This window comes from Tachypleus tridentatus, chromosome 9 (genome assembly GCF_004210375.1).
Source record: "Tachypleus tridentatus isolate NWPU-2018 chromosome 9, ASM421037v1, whole genome shotgun sequence".
NCBI classification, from domain to species: domain Eukaryota; kingdom Metazoa; phylum Arthropoda; class Merostomata; order Xiphosura; family Limulidae; genus Tachypleus; species Tachypleus tridentatus.
The window spans coordinates 66,062,259-66,084,997 of NC_134833.1; the positions used below are offsets into that span (position 1 = coordinate 66,062,259).

The 22,739-nt window shown below is 32.8% G+C and overlaps 1 protein-coding gene across 2 annotated transcripts in view; it reads right to left on the reverse strand.

Annotated features, from left to right (window-relative positions):
- Positions 1–22,739, reverse strand: part of LOC143225348 (uncharacterized) — a 97,874-nt gene that overhangs the window by 16,807 nt on the left and 58,328 nt on the right. Inside the window, exon 5 of one of the 2 annotated variants that reach the window (XM_076454575.1) lies at positions 18,335–18,501. The exons of the other annotated variant lie outside the window; for it this stretch is intronic. The gene's annotated coding sequence lies outside the window, so the exon portion shown is untranslated. Of the gene's footprint in view, positions 1–18,334; positions 18,502–22,739 lie in introns of those variants that run through there. 2 annotated transcript variants of the gene reach the window in all.

Here is a 22,739-nt window from a genome sequence, read left to right on the forward strand (position 1 = left end):
TTTTCGATATATCATCTGTTCTGCTATAGAAGAAAAGTACTGTCCACTTTCATACACTTAATGCAAAATTTCTCAGCGAAACAACACGTGCCAACACCGTGAAACTATATCCTCGTCTTCCTGCATAGCTGATATGACACTGTCATATTCAGTCTTATCTGTGCAGTTAACGAATCCTGATTCGTCCATCGAAAGCAAAAACTGAATAATTGGATTAATCACCTCACTTGGTAGTCCCATTGTTCTTTAACATTTCATATCGTTAGTGTTATACCTTTCTTTATAAAAAATTCATTCTATTGAAAGTCAAAATTACCAAAACCTGCCATTGACTTTTGGGTATCAATCTAGTTTGTTTGCCCTTGTTAAACAGATTGAAAACATTTATTTATTTGTAATATTTTTAAGTACAGACGTGAGCCACAATTTTGGGAGCAAATGTTTACTCTGCTATTTCACTAATTAAGAGGAAACAATAACAATCAGTTGCGGTATTTTCACTGGGCGATTTGTATAAATCATTAATATGTCTCATGAATTAGGAGTAAAATATATAATTAATTAGAATGAAATTTTGATACTGTAAGACATTCAATACAAAAGATAATAATAACTTGAATGAAGTAATTGACGAATTAGGAATCGAATTAAAGCTAAGACAAGCACATGTAAGGTAAAAAATAATAAAATTGTTATTTATATAGCGCCCTCTAATATTTAAACCGAAGGCTTGTCTTGTGAGTCTCGTTTGTTTATGAATTTCGCGCACAACTACACGAGGGCTCTCTGCACTAGCCGTCCCTAATTTTACAGTGTAAGACAAGAGAGAAGGCAGCTGGTCATAACCACCCATCGCCAACTGTTGGGCTACTCTTTTACCAGAGAACAGTGGGATTCATTGTAACATTATAACGTATCCACGGCTTAAAGGGTGAGCATGTTTGGTGTGACGGGGATTCGAACCCTCGATCTGAAAATTATGAGTCGAATCCCTTAACCACCTGGACATGCTGGGCCTTCCTGTAAGACACAGATGTAGGCAACATATTTTCCGTGTAAGAAATAATTTTAATATTTTCTTGAAAATTTCGAAACCAAACGCTGAAGCTCTACTACTTATTTTTAAAAACAATATGTCTAATTTATTTGAACTAGCTGACATACCTTGTAACACCTAAATTAAATACATGCACGTTAGTGTCTGATGGGACAATTCCATTTTATTTTTTCCTCCTCTCTACCCCACTTCCCCAATGACACAGCAGCATGTCTATGGACTTATAACGCTAGAAATCGGGTTTCAATACTCGTGTGTGGCAGAGCACATATAGTACATTGAGCTTAATTCCTAGCTTCATCGTAGATTTTCGTAAAAATGAAAAACCCTGGCCTTATATTGCTTCTGGCATATTTGAATAAAAATTAAAACTTTCAGAAAATATCTTACCTGGCATCGCATGGATACATCTGTTAGTTAATAATAATCGGTGTTAATTATGAGCAACAGGCAACCACGAAAAGCGTCGTTAGTCACTCTATCTAAGGTCTTTAACTGGTTATCCCTACTGTATAACGTGTTTTCAGCCCTTTTCCCAAGAGCGCCTAAAAGTAAAACTGTTAATTTCCCGCATGTAAAGACTCATCTATCAAACTTATTGCATAGGGTCAATGTAAATATTACTATTTATGGAATTTAATGTATCAAAACTATTTAATACTATAAACAGCTGAAATATGTATTGAATTAATTAAAACTTATACCATAAATTATCTAGACACGTATAAGTTGAATGTCCCATTTAGTATATAAGGAGTCCTGGCCATATAATTACAGAACAATAACAGATCCTATGTGAACATGAACGCTCAGCTCAGTTTGCTTCTAATTAAAAACTAATCAAGTTATTTAACACTAGAAAAATAGATTAGTTACAGTTTTATCCGTAAGTACCTTTAGTGGGTCAGAGGTAAAATTTTAATACTTTAATGCTAAAATTTGTTTCTCTTGGTAACAGAGCGCAGATATTATTCATTGCATAATTTTCTACTTAGATTTAGCTCAATATCATACACTACAAGCAACGTCAAGTGAATAACACAGTTCCAAAAATTTTTTTTCCATTTTCAGTCTCATGTTATTCATCGAAATTAGTTACAAACAAAGACATAGGCCTATTCGAGTTCCGAAATTCAATGTTGTCTTTAGCTGCACTAGTGATGTTATCGGGAATATTTTCCGAGTAATTTTAATTGTAAATTTTAAAACGTAACCAATTACATATATTTGTGTTTTCTTCTACTTTTTTTTTTTTTACATAAATTACATTGCATGTGGCATTTAACATCCCGCTTTGCCAAAATGAACTATAACATGGTGTATATTATGTGTACCACATTGCATCTGGAATATTCAGTTCTCTTAATCTGTTCTTCGAATACTATCATCAAACATGCTTGCCCTTTTAGTCGTGGATGTGTTATAATGTTTCAGTCAATCCTACTATTCGTTAGTAAAAGAGTAGTCCAAGAATTGGTTGTGGATGGTGTTGACTGTTTCTTTCTCTTTTACCTGTTACTGTTGAATTAAAGACAACTAACGCATAGCTTTCAGTGAGGTCCGGCACAGCGGTAACTAGGGCACTTGGTTTTCTAAGGATCGTGGGTTCGAATCCCCGTTCCACAAAACATGCTTGCCCTTTCAGCCGTTGGAGCGCTATAATGTGACAATCAAATTTGTTATTCGTTGGTAAAAGCGTATCCCTAAAGTTAGCGGTATGTGTTGATAACTAGCTAGCTGCCTTCCCTCTAGTCTTTCAGTGCTAAATTATGGACGGCTAGCCTATATAGCTCCCGTGTAGCTTTGAGAAAATTCAAAACAAACAAATAACCTTTACAGAAATTCAAAATAAACGATCAAACCAGAGTTCATTAGCTGCCCACCTTGCACTAGACACTTAATCCTTGTAGTTGTTTTTTTCTTTTCTTTTCTTTTTTTTATTGAATTATTAATAATTATGAATAAGTTGCAATTATTTGTCAGTAATTACGTTTTTTAATGAGAAAAAAGTAAAAGTCATACTTACCAAAGTAAAATGACGGTATAAAGTCTTTTTTTTTTACTTGCCATTTTAAAGATTTAAGTGTGATTTAGCAGTTCATGAAAATTAAGTCTAAGAACTATGAAAGACTGATTATTCATGTGGTTTCCTATCTTGGATACAACCAGGTGTTTTTGTGTTTTGTAACTGATGTCAATATTTATAATCTCATACTTTATAAACATATTTAAAATCTTAAATAAAAACACTATAATGTGGCACATGACAATTGTTTTGTAAATTCTAACTAAATATTCATAAACAAACTTAGTATGATGGTAAATTCAACGGAGAATGACGATAAAGTAAAGAAAACAATGATAATCGTAACATTTAGCTCAACTGATAGAATGTTAGAAATTGTCAGTATTACAAAATTCACATACTATCGTGTGTTTTTTATCCATTTGTTAGTGCTGGTAAAATATTTATCTGAAAATGTTTAACATAAACATCTATGTTTTCATCTTACTTAACCTTCCTGCATTATTTCAGTTCTTCATGGAACTTTCAAATATTTTGATATATGTTTTTGTACAAACCTACATACTAGAAACAAGCTTTACTTCTACATTTATTATGTTTAAGCTGCTTACTTCCACTCCTTTAACTCTGAAGCTCAGTATATTGTTTATGTTCTTTTCATGGTAATATCACTGTATATTGGTTATTTAGAAGGAGAAGGCCTAGGAACTGCTCTACGTTGAATACCACTATATTCAAGCTGTTGTTTCCTCGTGTGACAGAACCTTAATAATAACTCTTCAATCAGAAAGTTCTCAAACATGGGTCCTACTCGGATAACCCAAATTACTGCTCTTTCTTGGGTCTGTTAATAATAATTCTTACACAAAAACTATAGTCAGATGTTACACTAGTCAGTTGAAACGAAAAACCTGAAAATATCCAGTTCTGAAAAATGTGTTATGTACAGTGATTCTGCCATTCAGGATATTTAATGATTTCATGTAGTTTTCTTTGTTCAGGATACTGAACAAGGGGTATTCGATCGGAAGGTGTCGTCAGTTCTTCTTTTTACTTACTGTATTTTAAATGTTTGTACATTCTGTATTATAACATGTACTTAATGTTTGTACCGACTGTATTATAACACGTGCTTTAAATGCTTGAAGCTACTGTATTATAACACGTGTTTGAAATGTTTGTACCTACGGTATTATAACACGTGCATTAAATGTCTGTACCTACCACATTACAACACATGCTTTAAATGTCTGTAACTATCGTTTAGTAACACGTGCTTTCAATGTTTTTACCTACTGTATTCGCCTGTCATGGCCAGGTAGCTAAGGAACTCAACTCGCAATCTGAGGGTCGTGGGTTCGAATCCCTGTCGCACCAAACTGTCAGTCCTAGAGATGTTGTAATGTCACAGTCAACCCCACTATTTGTTGGTAAAAGAGTCAGCAGTGGGTATTGATGACTGGCTACCTTTCCTCTAGTCTTATACAGTTAAATTAGGGACAGCTAGCACAGATAGCCCTGGTGTAGCTTTGCGCAAAATTTAAAGAAAAACAAACCAAACCAAACCTACTGTCTGATAACACATGCTTTTAGCTTTACGGTAACTCAAGAACAATTTATCCAGCTGTGGTATTTCTAGTTTAGAGGAACAATGGTAAACAGTTAAACTATTGCTGCGTGACAAGAAACTTGAAGATTTGTCTGGACGGAATGAGAAGAAACAAACAAGTCTAGTGAACACAACTAAACATTGTTTATTTAATTTTATTATATGTCTTCGGTTTGAGTAAACGACACTAAAAATGACATTTAAGTGAAATACCCATTGGCAGGTTGGTTTGGTTTGTTTTGAATTTCGCGCAAAGCTTCACAGGGGCTATCTGTGCTAACCGTTCCTAATTTAGCAATGCAAGACTAGAGGGAAAGTCGCTAATCATCACCACCCACCACCAACTCTTGGGCTAATTTTTAGCAACGAATAGTGGGATTGATCGACACATTATAAAGGGCTAGTAGGCACAAATAACAGTCTTGTACTAGAATTATCTCTGTTACATGTTATAGTTACAGGGATTGATCGACACATTATAATGCCCCCACGGCTGAAAAGGCTCACATGTTTGGTGTGACAGGGACTAGAATCCATTGGCAGACATAAGTGCAGTTATATGTTTTCACAAACAGATGGCCCAGCGTGGCAAGGTGGTTAAGACACTCGATTCGTAATCTGAGAGCCGCGAGTAGCTTTGAGCGAAATTCAAAACAAATCTAAATCACAAATAGGCTGTGGTTCTTTTAGATCAGAAATGGACTGCATTCCTCAAAAAAGTAGAACAAAATCTGTCTGAAAGTGCAGAACCAGAACTGCATTCAAATTACTAATGTTATCTGTGGAGGAGTAATCAGAAAAAAGTACATTAAAATGCAGGATTCAATGTTTTTTCTTGAAAAACGGTTTTTCTCGCAGAACAGTCAGTTAGACTAACGTACAAGAGGTACGGAGAATAATACTATCTGATTTACCACCAAGATTGTTGAGAAGAAAGACTCGCCACAGTAGTCTGGTAGTGAAAACAAATTTGTTTGCTTTGCTGAAACATAAAGAGCAAAGTTGAACAAAGACAAATATCTAGTGATATATACATTAATGCTTTCATCTAATCTTATCAGTTTTTAAAACCTAAACTTAAAATAAAATCTTAGTCAATTAACATGTTGCTACGTTACAATTTAAACAAAACTAATGTTGAAATTAAATTTCAAATCTCAGAATAACTACATGTTAAATTCTGTGAGTTAAACCAGTGCTTTTCTATGCGACCTAAGGCATGGTCATCAGCTCTGGATTACCCATTAAACAACATATTCACGTGCTTAGGGCACCAAGGGAAAGGGGTGGAACCACAGACTTTTCCCCCAGCTATCATGCCCTTAACTCTTTCACTGCCACACTCAATGTTTGTCTAGTGTTTTGTGATTGTCCTTATCTGTTGTGTTTGACTTTACTCTGCACATTTAAAAAAATTTTTCTTTGGTTCGGTTAGTGACTAAATTTTCAAGAAACTACCAAACTATGTGTCTGAAGTAAGAAGTAATTGATTTGCGAAATATTACTGTAAACAGCATTACAAATGTTGATAAAACTTCAGGTAAAAGATGATCGTATCTTATGATGTGATGTCTGACCTTGAAGATGAAATATTTTTCTCACTCATTCCTTCTTTTGTGGCTAATAATAAGAAATTATAGGCAATGGAACTGTTAAAAGCTTCAGTGAGAAATACATTTACAATGCAATGCTAACGAAAATAAAAGTAAAACAAACGAGACAATAATCCAAATTTAACATGCGAAAACAGAAGCCGGAAAAAACATAAAACTAGCCACGTCTCTGCACACATGGCACCATTTCGTTAGATTTATGTTTTATTTTCGTTAGCATTACATTATAAGTGTATTTCTCACTGACGTTTCTCTGAGCCGTATTTTTTTTGGCTTCAAACAACTTGTAAAAAAAACTTCCTTTGTGTATGAGTACAAGTTTTGAAATTTATCATGCCAAGAAAAAATTAGAAAGGAGTGCCACTGAAGCAATGCTGTCGTTCATAGATTACATATATAACCTACAGGGTGTTCGGAAAGTCACTGTGCTGTTTTGTAATCATATCTTATTATATTTCACATTTTGATCCCCATATGGTTTTAACAACTGAAGAACGTGTTGTGCTCATCGAACACGTACTCCGAGAAGGTGGTAAATACACAGATGTGGTGCGACAGCGATTTGCTGAAAAATTCCTAGACACACTTGTTCCACATCGCAATGCAGTTATTAATCTTGTTAATAAGTTTCGGGAAACAAGATCAGTGGATGGTGCCAAACGCTGCGAAAGGCTAGCTAAGCTATCAGATGAGAAACTGTTGGATATTTCTGACAGTGTGATGTAGAGTCCATGAAAATCATTACAAAATTTAGCTCAGCAGCATAATATTGGTCTCATAAGGCCGTTAGAAAGAAATTAATACTCTTCTCATACAAAATAATGGCGGAACAAGAACTGGAAGCAACTGATAATGAAAAACGAACACACTATTGCAGATGATTTAACCGATTTATCAAAGAAAATACAGCTAATGTGTTGGATGTGACCATTTTCACATTGGAACGAAGCATGGTTCCATCTCTCTGGTTACGTTAATTCACATAATTCAAGATTGTGGTCATCCAATGATCTTCACAGTTTGCACGAAACACCCGTGCATGATTTCAAGGTTGGTGTGTGGGTTGCGATTTCCAGAGGTCAAATTGTTGGCCCTAATTTCTTTATGAACACAATAAACAGCGAGCGCTATTGTTCGCAGATTCTTCACACCTTCATCGGTCAAATGACAAGTGGTGAAATCAATTACTCATGGTTTAAACAGGATGGTGCTACTGCCCACACATCTCACATATCTATGCGGTTATTAAAGGAATGTTTTGGAGACTGCGGTGTTTAGAAACAAAATAAGAAGGATCCAAGCCTGTATTTATGCCAACAGGGGTCACTTTCAACATTGTTTATAATTGTCATTCATACTTACCTCCTGTATTCTATATTGAAATATGTCTGTTAATAAATATATAAGTGCACAGTGACTTTTCGAATACCATGTATAAGAGTATTCCATTCATGAATAGCCAACACAATTTTGTCCAATATGCAATTTTTGACCCAAAAACGGAGGTCACAATTATAATCTCTTTAATACTTCATTGATCCAATTCTGACGTCATAATGCCCCGACCCGGCCTGGCTCTCTGGTGATATATTTTATGAGATGAACGAACAATCCGAGATAAAAACACAGAGACAACGACGACAAACTTTTAGGTGTAATTCAACTATTTTGCGAGAATAAATTCAGATCAGTATGTGTTTTATTTCATTTCTGAAAAGCTGTAAAAACAATTGACTGATCGGAGCGGTATTAAAGCAATAATTCTACCTTTTAGGTTTGACAACATGATTCTTAACGTTGTTATGTATACACTATCCTACTAGTAGTAATACAATACTGTGGTAGAGTCGTCATATAATGATACTGTCAAAAACCCACAAATTAACAAAATCAATTTAGAATTGTCTGAAAAAGTGCATGAATTAAACAAGTTAATGTGAACAATTTTAGTACTGAGTACTAAGCTTAACGTTAGTGGGCTCAGTTGCAATGTATTAGCATTAGGCTTAACGTTAATGGTGTTATCTGAGAACTAAGTGACAATAACGTTAGGCCTAAATTTCGTAACTAGTTTAGTGTAAGTACGCTGGAAACGCTACTGTAGCCTGGAATAATGAAATGGACTATTCCCAATTTAAGGCCGTCGTTTTGAATTTGCCTTCTCATACAGGCATGAAGATAAAGTTTCAGACATATGCTCTGTTTTGTTGATGTATGGTTTGTTGGCTCATTTAAAGTCCCCAGGTCAGAACTAAGCTCACAGTTGAGGTTACAACTCATTCTTCAAATATTTGATTAGGATCAAGGTACTCTAGCCTTGGCCTAACACAGTATTTAGTAGTTCAATGTGCAGTACAGTTTACAGTTGATTATATGTTATGTATATGTACCAGTACAGAACGATCACTGTGTATATAGTCTACAACAGTATGTGTTGTTGATCACAAATTGTTTTGGAATACTTTTTGGTTCACAATGGATATGCATATTACCATTGACATTGATTAATTTTTGCAAACAGCTATCATAGCAACAACCTTAATGAAACTTTTCCAACGACTGGAAACTAATTCTTCTAAAATGGATTGAAACCAGTCTAGAATGGTTTTCAACCAATCAGAATGCAGCATATCAATAAAGATATTTATGATTTCATGTTTACGTGGTAATGGATTTAGGGCCAATGATAACTTTTTGACAATCTTTGTCTAAATGTGGACATAGAGTTTTATATGCTTGACTGTTTTACCAACATTGTTTTAATGAATTTCAGTGTTTTTCTAATCATCATAACCATATATGATCCGTATTATGTTATTTTGGTTTCTGTATTTTTCAGACTGCAAAATAAAACGTGTTCTATTAAGCTGTACACAAAAGAGAAAACTCGCAAAAAAGAACCAACGAAAGGATTTGGATTTAGTGATCAAGACTGGAAAGTTGACTAATATTCTCACTCAACTTATACAACATGATCTTCCAAATCAAAACCCATCTCCGCCATCAGAGTCACTTGTACTGCATCTGACTCTGACAAGATTGAAGTTGAACCAAACTCCACACCTACAAATACCACTTTGTCCACTTCAAGGTCAGAACATCATGATGGCGTTGAGGTGTCACAGGCTGGCTCAACTGGCACAAGTCTCACAACTGATCTCACTTTGCCTGTAAATTCTCCTGATATCTCTAGTGTTAATGTTGATGCAAGTTGCTGTACAAGACAGTCTGAAGTTGAAATAATTGCTGAAAATGAAAATCTACTTGACTATAGTGAAATGCTTCAGTCTACAAAAGATGGAGAAACTAAAGCAAAAGATCCAGGATTGTGACTTGATTTCTCTGGTGATGATGTGGCTTATGGGGTTGCTTGTGGACCCACTGAGCGTCAACACCACAATGGTCCATTTGTCACGTCTTGCCGGACTTTTAATAGTGGCAAACCAACGAGACACTGTTTACAAAAACTTTTATTTGGGGTAAAAGCCAATGGTGAGAAATACAAGAGAGAGTGGTTATTCTATTCACCATCAACAGGGCCAGGTTATTGCTTTGTTTGTACATTTTTTGTCCCTAAATTTTACTAGCGTTTTGTTGGGTTCAGTGATTTGCGAAATACTATTGTAATTGATCATCATGAAAGAAACACTACTTACAAAGACTCTATGCTAAGATACTTACCTCGCAGACAAGGTTTAGGCTTGCGACAACAGTTGGAAAACAAATTAAAGAAGAGTGCAATTACTGGGAACATGTCTTGGAGCATATAATAGTTGTTATTCGTACGTTAGCTAAACGTGTCTGGCTTTTTGAGAAACAGATGAAAAATTTGTTTCACTACAGAATGGGAAATTTTTTAGGGCTGCTTAAGCTCATATGTCAGTTTGATCCATTATTAGCAAGGCACATTTCGAAATATGGAAATCCTTATTACTTGTCTAAAACCACCTGTAAAGCACGCATTGAACCAATGGCTCAGAAGGTCCACGCGTTTATTGTTGATGAAGTAATTTCTTTTGGTTATTTTAACTTGTCAGTTGACTCGACGCCAAATCTATCACGTATAGATCAGTCAAGTGTTATAATTCGATACTTTGGAACTAAAAAGTCATACTAGTGAGGAAATGGCAAACCAGGTATTGAGTATTTACGTGAAGTTTGCAAACTTAATTTTTCAAAATGTAGGGGTCAGTCTTGCGACAATGCTGCTAACATATCTGGGCGTTATAAGGGTATGCAGCAAAAGATTTTAGAAGAAAATAATATTGCCATATATGTGCCCTGTTCAGCCCATTCACGAAATCTGGTAGGCCGAAATGCTGTTGACTGCTGTCAAGTGGCAATTAATTTTTTCTCTACGATGCTTTGGCTCCATACATTTTTATTTCAGCCTCAACCAGCCGGTGGAAAATTGTTAAAGCTGATCTTGAAAATGAAAGTTTGTTAAAATCCCTCTCTGATACCAGATGGAAGACACATGCTATGGCAACAACAGCAATTATGAAGCCTTTCTTTAAGATTTTGAAGCTTTAGAATCTCCTAGTTGAAGACCAGTTTCAAAAAGGAGACACTAGAAAAGAAACAATCAATATTGCAAATTAGATGCAAGAGCTAGAATTTGTTTTTATGTTGATTATGTGGGATGAGATCTGGTAAAACTTTCCTGAAGTAAGTTATGTTCTGCAAAATGAGGATGTCAACTTTGAAACATGTGCATATATCTACGGGTCATTAGCTGACCAACTGCGCAATTTAAGGAGTGACTGTGTAAGATTTGAAGCGGTTGCAAAGGAAACATTACCAGTTGTTGATTATAGTACAGCTCAAACTCGCAAACGTGTCAAATAGAAGGTACTCAATGATAGAGATGCACAAGAAGTAGATCTAACTCCCAGAGATAAATTTCGTATCACCACCTTCTCCTTAACTGTTGACAAACTAGAAACCCTGATGAGAAATAGGAAACAATTTTTTTTAAATGTTGTGCCAGATGATGTCACTTCATCTGCTGAAACTGAAAGTTACTCCCAGTGTTCCCAAAAGCTTATTGATGCTTACCCAGAGGACTTGGACACTAACCCCTCTGATGAGTTTCAGCTCTTGCACTCATACGTACACAATAAGTTTAGTGCAACAAAAACTGTAAAAACCAAATTCAGTCATGTTGAACTTTATAAAATAATTTCAAAAGACAAAATTGAGTTTGCGTAGACATTGCATTACGTATATTTTTAACATTAATAGTGACAAATTGCACAGATGAGTATTCATTTTCTCATCTCAAGCGTATTAAAAATCTCAACAGAACAACTATACAACAGGAAAGGCTGGATTCCTTGTCTCCGCGGAGTACAGAAGCAGATTTCTTACACCAAATTAGTTTTGAGGACTTGATCAAAGACTTTTCAATTAAAAAATGTAGAAGAAAACCATTTAAAAGTTAAATAAATATTAAGGTATGAGTAAATAATTTGCTTACAGGGTTTTAAGTTCGAAGTGAGAAATTGTTAACATCAATGTGAGAATTTTTTTTAATAAAAGGGTTTTGAGTAAATTTTCTTTTTTGTTAACATCGAAGTGAGGATTGTTAACTCAGAGTGAAAACAAATATACAGTAAAAATAATTCTTTTCAATTATCATTTCTCAAAGAATAATTTTCCTTGTCATTTCTAAATAAAAGGCCTCGATCATAGCTTGATTTTGAACCATGCCCAATCTGTTAAATAAATAAATTAAAAACGTTTTTATTTAATATTGTTGTGGGGTCTGACCTGAGAGAAAACTGAAAAAAGTAATAAATTTTCAGACTTTTATTTCACTTTCAGCACTTATTGAGTCTTAATGTCTTGACAGTAAAGCAATGGAGAGGCCGAGAGGGGTCACCATTGTTGGGCTGTGCTTAAGGCATCAGTTGCCCTTAATCCGGTGATGACTCTGGCACTGATGAAACTTCTATAAATACATTTAACAGAAGTTGTGCATCTACGTACAGGAGGGAGGAAGAGGAAGTATGAATCTGATCCTCCTAGATCTTTATAACGAAATACGGAGAAGAAAGAGAGAAAGAGGGAGACGTAAGTTACGTAGTTATATCAACAAAATGGAAATAATCATTGTTAATGCTGATTGAAGTGACTTTGTGTTCCACATTAAAAGTAAACTAAGCTATATCGGAATTTGAAATTAAATTATTATCTTCAACTGTCACAATAAAAAGGTTTTTACTTATATTTCTTAATAGTACAAATATACATTGTGTCGGTGTGAGGCTTAGGATACATCTACAGGAGGTGTGCATGACTTTTGGACGATAAATTCAACGATAAATGAGCATCACACACGTTTCCAAAATAATACATACATTTGGAACATGTTAAATGTAAGAACAACAGATTATTTACACTACAGAGATTACTGACGTATCATAAACGCTATATACATATTTGTTTTCTTCTTGTGAAAAGTCCACTTAAGCCTATTCAACTACTCTATAATTTGTGACAAACCTAACTATCTTCTCTATTACTATCGCCAAACTAACTAAATATATATTTTACTTACTTTATTGTTGGATTACCACTGCTGTATTTTATACTTTTATACTCGTCTGTTCCAATTTTTAATTCTGTATTGTCTGTTTATTTTATTTAATGATAAAAGGTTTTTATTACAACACGTAGAAACAAGTATTAATTTAAAAGATTCATTTTTTTTTGGAAAATAGACAAATACTTATAAACTTGTATTCAGATTTGGGTTTCTACATAAATTTGAGAAACACAGTACATTAAAATAATAAGTTTCACTGAAGCATATATATATATATAGTAATAACTTAAAGATAAAAGAAAGAGAGAACACATAAAACAATAGTTTGTAAAATGTTGCTGTTGTTTTAAGTGTGAAGTTACGCTATGAATTACTGCGTTCTGTCCACCTTTTCAGTTTAATTATTCCTTCTCACAGTCAATGTAATATATTTCAGTAAAAAGCATTTTTTGTTGACGTGGGAAAGAAAAAAACGTCAACAATCACAGTAACTTCGATGCATTCCAGTTTCAGAATGTTTAACAAATAAAAATCTCACTTTAACACTTGTCCATCAATATTTCCACAAGAAAACTGCTTCTATGTCTATTTTTAAATTTCATATTTCCTTGCTATTGAGTAATTAGCCACTGTTTGTTTCTTATTGAGTAATTAGCCACTGTTTGTTTCTTACACTAATTTTATAGCAGATCTCTTATATACAACACATAAAGAAAAATAAAGTGTATATTTATATATAAGTAAAATAATAGTAATTCTTCAGATCATATGCAAGATCTGTTCTTCAAAATGTTAAGTGAAAATAGCCTTTACAGAAACATTTATTGCTAATAAAGAGTTCTTTGATAAGAAAATTTAATTGTTTTAAGCCAATGTCTGTGGATATAAAAAGCACGTACTTTAATAACTCTATTTAAGCCACATAAAACACAAATTTTGTTCCCGAATAGTATGTATTATTTCTTAAATGCTTATGTTGGAAAAATACAGAAAATGGCCATTATTCCCTTCAAACTTTGCTTTTGTGACCTGGATAACGAAATTTAGAAATTAACTTATTTTCAATATAAACACGGATTTGCACATTTTCATTTACATAAGGTCTGAATAAAACAACATATGAACCAAGATTTACATGTATTTATACTAAAGTTATATAAAAATGTTTAGAAGTGAGTAGTGTTTCGAGATTTGCGACTGTAATGTAAATCACCATCGCGTATCTCACAGGAAGTTTGTTTTTACTCCCAAATTATGTTCCATAATTACTTGCAAGTCAAATATGCCCAATATATTTTATACTAATTTCCTAATTTTTAGTATATTAGAAAGTTCATCTTCAAATATAAGATTATTATATTCACAACAAAGTGTCTGGACAGCATTTTCTGTGCTAGTGAAGTTTTATAAGTTTTCACATGAGAATATAATTCGAATTTTTGTTTCATTGATTGTTTAGAATGTTAAATGCCAGTATCACAAATTTGGCTTTGCTGTATAATATATTATTTCCATGAGAGATGAAAACTTCTGCATCCGTCATAAAAAAATATATAAATATATAAAACAGCCCAAACTTGTATAAATTAATTTTATTCTTGGGTATTAACCTGACCAACTGTTGGGGACAATTCGCAATAATATACGAGTTCAAACTGAAAAAATTAGTTACATCTGTATCATGAGTGAGGTTGCTTACTCATACGAGAGGGATAGTAAGTTTCATTTGAACGTTGTATCATACGGTAAACGGAAATAACACGTGTGCATTGCTGCCATCTATTGATTTAAACCATTAATTGTTTTTGTTTGTTTTTGAATTTCGCACAAAGCTACTCGAGGGATATCTGTGCTAGCCGTCCCTAATTTAGTAGTGTAAGACTAGAGGGAAGGCAGCTAGTCATCACCACTCACCGCCAACTCTTTGGCTACTATTTTACCAACGAATAGTGGGATTGACCGTTCCATTATAACGCCCCCACGGCTGAAAGGGCGAGCATGTTAGGCGCGACTGGGATGCGAACCCGCGACCCTTGGATTACGAGTCGCACGCCTTAACACGCTTGGCCCTGCCGGGCGTAAACCAGTTGGATCATACGGTAAAGGGAAATAAGACGTGTGCAATGCTACCATCTATTCATTTAAACCACTAATAGTTAGTTCGGAAGAAAAACTTTGATGATGAATTTTTTTATACATCTACGTTCTTGTTCTTTTTAAAATCACTTAACATTTAAATTTAGTGTAAACGTATCGTGTTGATAGAGACTTCAAAATAAGAAAGTTTAGAAATAACAACTTATATATTAAAAGGGGATGTTTGTGTTTTTTGTGTAAGTATATATAAATATGTTTTCAACATTTTATTCAAGATAGTGGGAGTAATTGTGAAACAAAAGTCTTAAGTAAGTTGAATCTAACAGTAAATTTTATTTCTTTCTAAGTGCAATGAAATTCCTAAAATAATCACATTTACTTTATTTCACAAGCTACAGTCACTGACTAACTGCAGATATATTTTTAATGCTTTTCTTACATGAGTCAGTGTTTATTATAAGAGTAAAGTTAAATATATATCGTTAATGTTTCTCTTTAGAACTCTCTCCTTACCTTAAGTGGCTGTAAATTAACAAACGTATTGCTGGTGTGAACGAAGAGTGGGATTGACTATAACATTATAACGCCCAGACATCTGAAAGGGCGAACATGTTTGGTGTGACTGGGAATTAAACCCCCAAACCTCAGATTACCAGTCGAACGCCTTAACCAGCTGGCCGTGCTGGGCCTTTAACTAAGAACCTTTGAAGTAAGCCACATACATAAATAACCAAAATTTACCTACTTTCTTTAATTCACAGATAATTACGAGAAGCAACTGATTATTTTTAACAACACTAATAATCAGTATAACATTCATATATTTTCGTTTTGTAAACTTAAAACAGGAAACGAGATAATCTATTAACATGACAATATTCTGAAGCCTAGATGGTAGAATATAAGATTTTTGTTTGGTGGATTGGTATTTCTCAATTGGAAAGATGTAAAACACTGGCTGGAGATACCAAAGTACAAATGTAGTTATCCCTAATTTAGAACTATTAATCAAAGGCAGGACAACCAATCAACAGCACATATTACCTAGGTGACCAGTTTGATTAACCTTCAGAGTTTTAACGCTTATAAAGTTAAAAAAGTATATAACATTTTATCTTGCAAACTGTGGCTAGAACATTGAATCATTTGTGGGCAAACCAATAGTTCCTGCCATGCATTAATTATTTCAGTATACCATATCTGTACCACTAAGATCGATTGTAACTAACTCACTATCTTGATTTGGATAAATGTAGTTAATACTGAATGTAAACACATCACGGAAAGAAGTATTGAAAATACCTTTTTTTTGTATTGCTAAGTATAATCAGCTATCTGTAGTGAACCCAACTAGGGTGTGAAAACGCGATAATTAGTGATATTAGTTTATTTTGAATTTTGCGGAAAATCAGAAGATGGATTTTGGGTTAAGCCTTCTCTAATTTCAAATTAATAAACTAAAAAAGTTACCTTCCACCACCACGCTGACTACTCCAGTTGAATAACAAGAATATGCTGTTACTGTTATAACGCACCTCACCTACGACCCTTTGAGAGTCACGATTTATTATTAATTTCTAACATTTGCGGTAAGTGAACACAAAAAAATAAAACATTGGATTTACAGTTCGACACGTTAATCACTGAACCACGCATGATTCCCAGTCTTATTTTTACAGACTTATCGCTGAAATACCAGGATGATAAAAATAGTATTATTCAATGTTTAATATTTTAATTTTGGCTCCAATGAGTAACATTTTTAAATTAAAGATTTCTCTCTTAGTAATAAATATTTTTAAAAAGCTATTTTAAGATAACATATTTAAGAGATAGGCATTCTATGTGGAAGTAAACAAAAGAAAATTCGTCGCATGTACTAAAGATTTGAATATCGAGAAGCTTCAATAATTCCATAATTACACACATATACATATGGGGGTGAAATGTGAACGATTTCTTTATAGGATGAAATTATTTTATACGTTCTAAAACAGTTAAGGGGTAAACGTATATATCTGTTTTATATGTGTAAAAAAGCATAATCACTGTTATTAAATTATGTCCATAGATTCTCAAAGGTCATATTTCAAGGAAAATAAGTATCAGCTGACCGGTATTGGTTGTACAGACTTATTAACTCTATAAAGTTTCAGAAACTATTTGTTAGTAAAACGTATAATCGCTCCACTAACTATTATAAATCCCAGTCGATAAGGCATGATTTTATAAGTGTATAAATGAACTGCTGGGATAAGGCAACTAACCTCTCTATCCGAATTAGTTCAAGTTCATCAGTGCAACTGATAGTGACACGTGTTATCGAGCATCTTCCAAGGGCATCCTATACACAATCAGTCAGACCATTCATTTAATACACTCTTATTACAGGAAGATGTACATATTGTATAGTTTACTTGTACACGTTGTTTCAACGTTAAGTTTTTCTTTCTTTCTGAACTTCAATATAAGTATGATTTATAAAGCTATAATTTTGTTCGTATCAGTTTCTTACATGTATAGGGCCCGGCATGGCCAAGCGCGTAAGGCGTGCGACTCGTAATCCGAGGGTCGCGGGTTCGAGCCCGCGTCACGCTAAACATGCTCGCCCTCCCAGCCGTGGGGACGTATAATGTAACGGTCAATCCCACTTTTCGTTGGTAAAAGAGTAGTCCAAGAGTTGGCGGTGGGTAGTGATGACTAGCTGCCTTCCCTCTAGTCTTACACTGCTAAATTAGGGACGGCTAGCACAGTTAGCCCTCGAGTAGCTTTGTGCGAAATTCCAAACAAACAAACTTATATGTATACATCTACTCGCTTATAACATTATTACGAAAAAACATTCAACATTCCAGTCTATGTTTTTCGCGTTAACAAGCCAGGAATGAATTTCTAAGCTTCATTCTTTGACCGCGATTGTTTTACCTGCGTTACAAATGTTTTACGAGTTATACACGGTATACAACACACTTGAATTCAATTGTCAGAGGCGTCTGTACCCTATATGGCGAATTAGCCATCAATGGTTTAATATCTGTCATTCCAGATTTGTAATCAAGTTCAAACTACTTTAAAGACACTAAATATCGGGTTTCTATACTTTTGGTGGTGAGTTGGAAGATATTTCATTATTTAGCCTTGCACTTAACAACAAACAAACAAGTTCTTTAATAACAAACGTGACCATTTTCACTTTTAAACACTCAAAATTCAAGACAGTTTTCCTTATTAAAACATTTTGTGTAAATGTAATTAACAATATATTTTTAATTTAAAACAATCAACAGTGAGTTCTTATCCTCGTAGCCAGGTGCCGAAGAAACCACAACATGTATTTAACTGAGATAACAATATCATACTGTGGTCTTTACTCTAACACAACTTCAGATTCAACACTTTTATTGCTTTATAAAGTTTTATTTTCTGGATAAAAGTATTAGACAGTTAAACAAATACCGAAAAGAAGGAAACCACAACAGATTCAGATTATTATATCATAGGTAATATGTAAATGTTGGTCCGCATCAGTTGTTAAGAGATCCGTCTAAGCTGTAATTATAAACATTAAAATAATTAAATTCTAAAGTGAATTCAATCAAAACAAAAACAAATCCATTTCATGAAATATATCAGTCAAAATAATTAACACTATATATGGGGAAAATAACAAAATTCCGACCAATTTCAAAAAATAAACTATATCATTTATTTTTTAATATTTCGACAATATAAACGTATGCACCTTAGTTTGGTAGCCAGAAAAATGAAAAGTTTAAAATTGTTTCTTATATGACACTGTTTTCGTTGTTGAATTAAACAAAATGTTATTTTATTTCAGATATTTGTGTTTCATTATATTAGTTGGTTTAGATTTGATACATGTGTTTAAAATTTCTCCAGTGATATATTTCATTCCTTAATGTAAAGTGTTGCTATATTGTTATAAGTGTATAGGGATAAATACAACATATGTTTCTTTGGTGTACATCAAACATATAAAATTAATTGTTTCAGAATTACTTTCCTAAAATGTAGTGTAACTGAAGCCTTATATACTATGTCATTAAGTCATAGTATTTTAACGGTGGAGTACTTTATCAGACTATGTAAGGAAATGTAGGTTTCAATAAGTGTTTTGTTATCTTCGTAATAGCATGTTAAAACAAAAATCTGAAGTAGAAATATTAAAATATAGCCTTATAATTTTATAACACTAAAAATCTGGAAAATAAAATTATAATTTAATAATTACCTTTTTTTCATCGAAAAGGTAATAAATATGAAAACAGCATTAAATAGGTTAATTAATAAAAATCTTCATTATATTCTTTTGAACGCCTCATATACTTTACTTAAATTGAAGTTCAGGATATGTGGAGAGCAACAAAAAGCTCCAACCGCTAGAAACGCAACGCGTGAGGTTATTTGAAAGTATAACTCTTTTTGATGCTATTATAAATAATAATATTTATGTACTTTTTAGCACAAAAGATGTCGTAAATCACTGGTAGTTGTTTAGTTTGTTTCTAAAATATTAGTACATATTAACCGTATGTCTTCAGATACATTTCTTAATTATTCCAATGAGTAAGATTCTGGATTCTCTCCAGCTGCTTCAAAATTGTCAGCGATACAGTTTTTGAATTGCTGTAAAAATGTATAAATAAGATTTAATGTTATGAAATATTTTATAACAGGAAAAAGCTTTCATAATTGTAAATTGTATTTGTTTAAAGCCTTAAAGAAAATTTTATATACGATACGTATATGTCACATAACTCATTCTTCAGTGGTTTATTGCAACTTCAAGCATTTAGTTCATTTCACACATAAGTTAGTGGAATTATAAATGCATAAAAATGGAGTCCTGCAGAACATATTTCAAGAGTTTTTAATATTATAGTTCTGTCTACATTTTACGAAATTAATAGTTATATTGTAACATCATAGTTCTACCTTTTTGTGCCTGTGCTTAATCGAAGTTTCCTACCATTATATCCATCTTTAACTAAATTAATAGTTCCCTTCAAATACCACATTTGAAATATCATTAATGAAATTAATAGTTAAGTATGATTAGATAAATAATTAAGCTTAAATAGAACTTTCGAAAACTGACTTCACAAAATCTGAAAAACAATAGTGACTGCAAAATTTTGTTAAGGTATGAGTGGTTCCATTTTACACGTATTACAGAGAAGTCTTAATTAAAATCAAAAATTTAAAGAACTTTTGGATTTACAAAATATAATAATTGTTATAAAATACAACTCCAATACAATTAAAACTGAGCTATTTTGGATAGGGTATCGAGTTTATATTCTCAAAACAGGATGGTTTAAAATGGAAAAGACTTAGACCCGTATTTAGGGTTGAAGCTATACGTAACATTTCGAGTGACACAAGTCTCAAATTTTATTCTGTAGGCGATGCAGTTACCACAACAACAAAATTGTTTCCTTTCCGTACTCTAGAGAAACTAGTAATTTTATATAACAATGAGATTATAACACACTTGACAAATAAAAGAAATGAGCTATTTGAACTCTACAGATATGTTTCCAACTTAACTTTTTTGTACAACGTATTGAAATAAATTTTGATTACGCAAGTAGACATTAAACCATAATTTAATAATATTTAATCATCACCTGCATATTCGCTTCTTGTCCTTCATCACAAATTTCATTCCAAGATTCGTCCAATTTGTCTGCAGAAACTAAATTTTTTTACAAGTCTCAACTGCATCTGGAAGCTTGAGATGAAAAACTGTTGCATCAACGTTAATATCACATTCTACATTTTTTGTGACATTTAACAGTAAACGTAAATTCATATCTTAAAAACGATATAATTGTTTTAAATTTTGTTTTAGCAATTTTAAATTATGCTTTTCTTCTGGTTCTTTAAACCAACTTTTAAGAAAATACAAAAAGTACAGAAATATCGTTAAATACTTTCCTAACATATTTGAATACTGTCGTTATAAATTTTCATTCTTAACATTTATTTTTATTGCGTCAAACTTGCCCTCAATAGCAATGAATTTTTAAGTACCATTCGTATATCAAAAAGTCTTCATACTGAAGAGAATATCTGTCAATCACAAAATAAAACATTGTTTCCATAAATTGTAATGAATTAAAAAAATGATTAGTTATAACACTCCAAATACTTACCCAAGATGCCTTTCTACCAAATATTTTTCTCTCGCACTTTCTTATGTCGTTCATTTTTTCAGGATTTTCTTGATTCTTCTCTGTATAAAAATACGTGTTTGATTTACTTTAGAAGGATATTTTCGTCCTGTTACATGCAAGGTTACGTAAAAAAATACTTGATTTAATAGAAGGAAGAAGTTATACTATTTTCCCCCAATAATTAATCTTAACATTTAGACTCAAATAGAAGTGTACAACTTTAATGAAATTATTCCAGAAGCTCATTAAGGAGACAACTTTACTTCAATAATATTCTATTTCAGTTTCTGTTGCTTTGTTTTTCTTATGGAAAAGTACAAAAAATATATACTATTTTTTGAGTAATACGATTAATTAATATCTTATATAGTAATAAATATTGAAAATGAACTTACTACACATCAGTTGCACACCAACTTTTATAGTGTCGCCTTTGGACATCGCCAGGCTTACGAGAACAACAAGAGTTACAAACAGAACTTTCATGTTGATAATATTGCTGTTTTCATGAAAATGTCAGTTTAGAAAACCCTTTTTATATCATTTATTCAATATTTTTCAGCCAATAGATTAAATTAATTTCTAGTTAACATAAATTTGATGGCATTAACATAATTATATCACGTAACTAAAATCTGTTCTTTTACACTTTCATTCTTTGTAAAAGCTTCACTCTGTTAGAGCACGTTATACATATTACAGCTTTAATATATTTCCGTGAAAGGACTTACATCTAATATACAGCCATATTAAATGGTGTAAATAAAATGTACAGTTTTGTTCTGTTGGGAACCCTATGAATTTTCTTATGTGTCCTGTAAACACACTTTGTGTTTAATACAGTTTAAGTTTTGGAGTAAACGGTTATCTGTTTGACGTTATAAATCCTTCTCTTTCTTCTTATTCCTAAAGCAGATATTTTAACATTAAATGCAATTAATGAAACATGTATATTTAATACATCTTATCTTTTGAAAGGTAAGAAAAACAGTCTGAGTTTCTATAATAGTGAAAATAAATTTAAATTAGCATTATTGTGCTTATAGTAAAAAGGAAAAACAAATTTTCTGAGTTCAGCTACAGAATTAATCTACTTTTAGAAACTTGCTTTCTTTATTCAAGATCGTTAACCATTAGCTCAGCACAGGTCGAAGATGAACACGACAAAAATGGGGAGTACGATCTGCCCCAATAATTCAGCTGCTGAGTTTGAATATCTTTCTCCTTTTCCCACCTCACAAAATTTTACTGATAATAATTTTTATTTAGTTTTCATATGAAGCGGTTAATTTTGTCAGTTGAAATGATAAGATAGTAGTTTTTCTTTCAAATTCCAAACAGTACGCTGTTAATAATTTTTAACATTTGTATGATGTGTATACTGAATATTATCTGAAATACTCTTGTTAAGTGTATGACTTACTATTTTCTACACAATAAACAATTCAGTTTAAATTTTGTTTGTACAATACAATACTAGCTGTTGTTTGAAATTATTGATTAATATTTTTAAGCGTTTTCTTGACTGTCAAAAAATGTTTCACATTTCGTGACTGTCCTCTAGTGTACGTTAACATTCCGGCATGC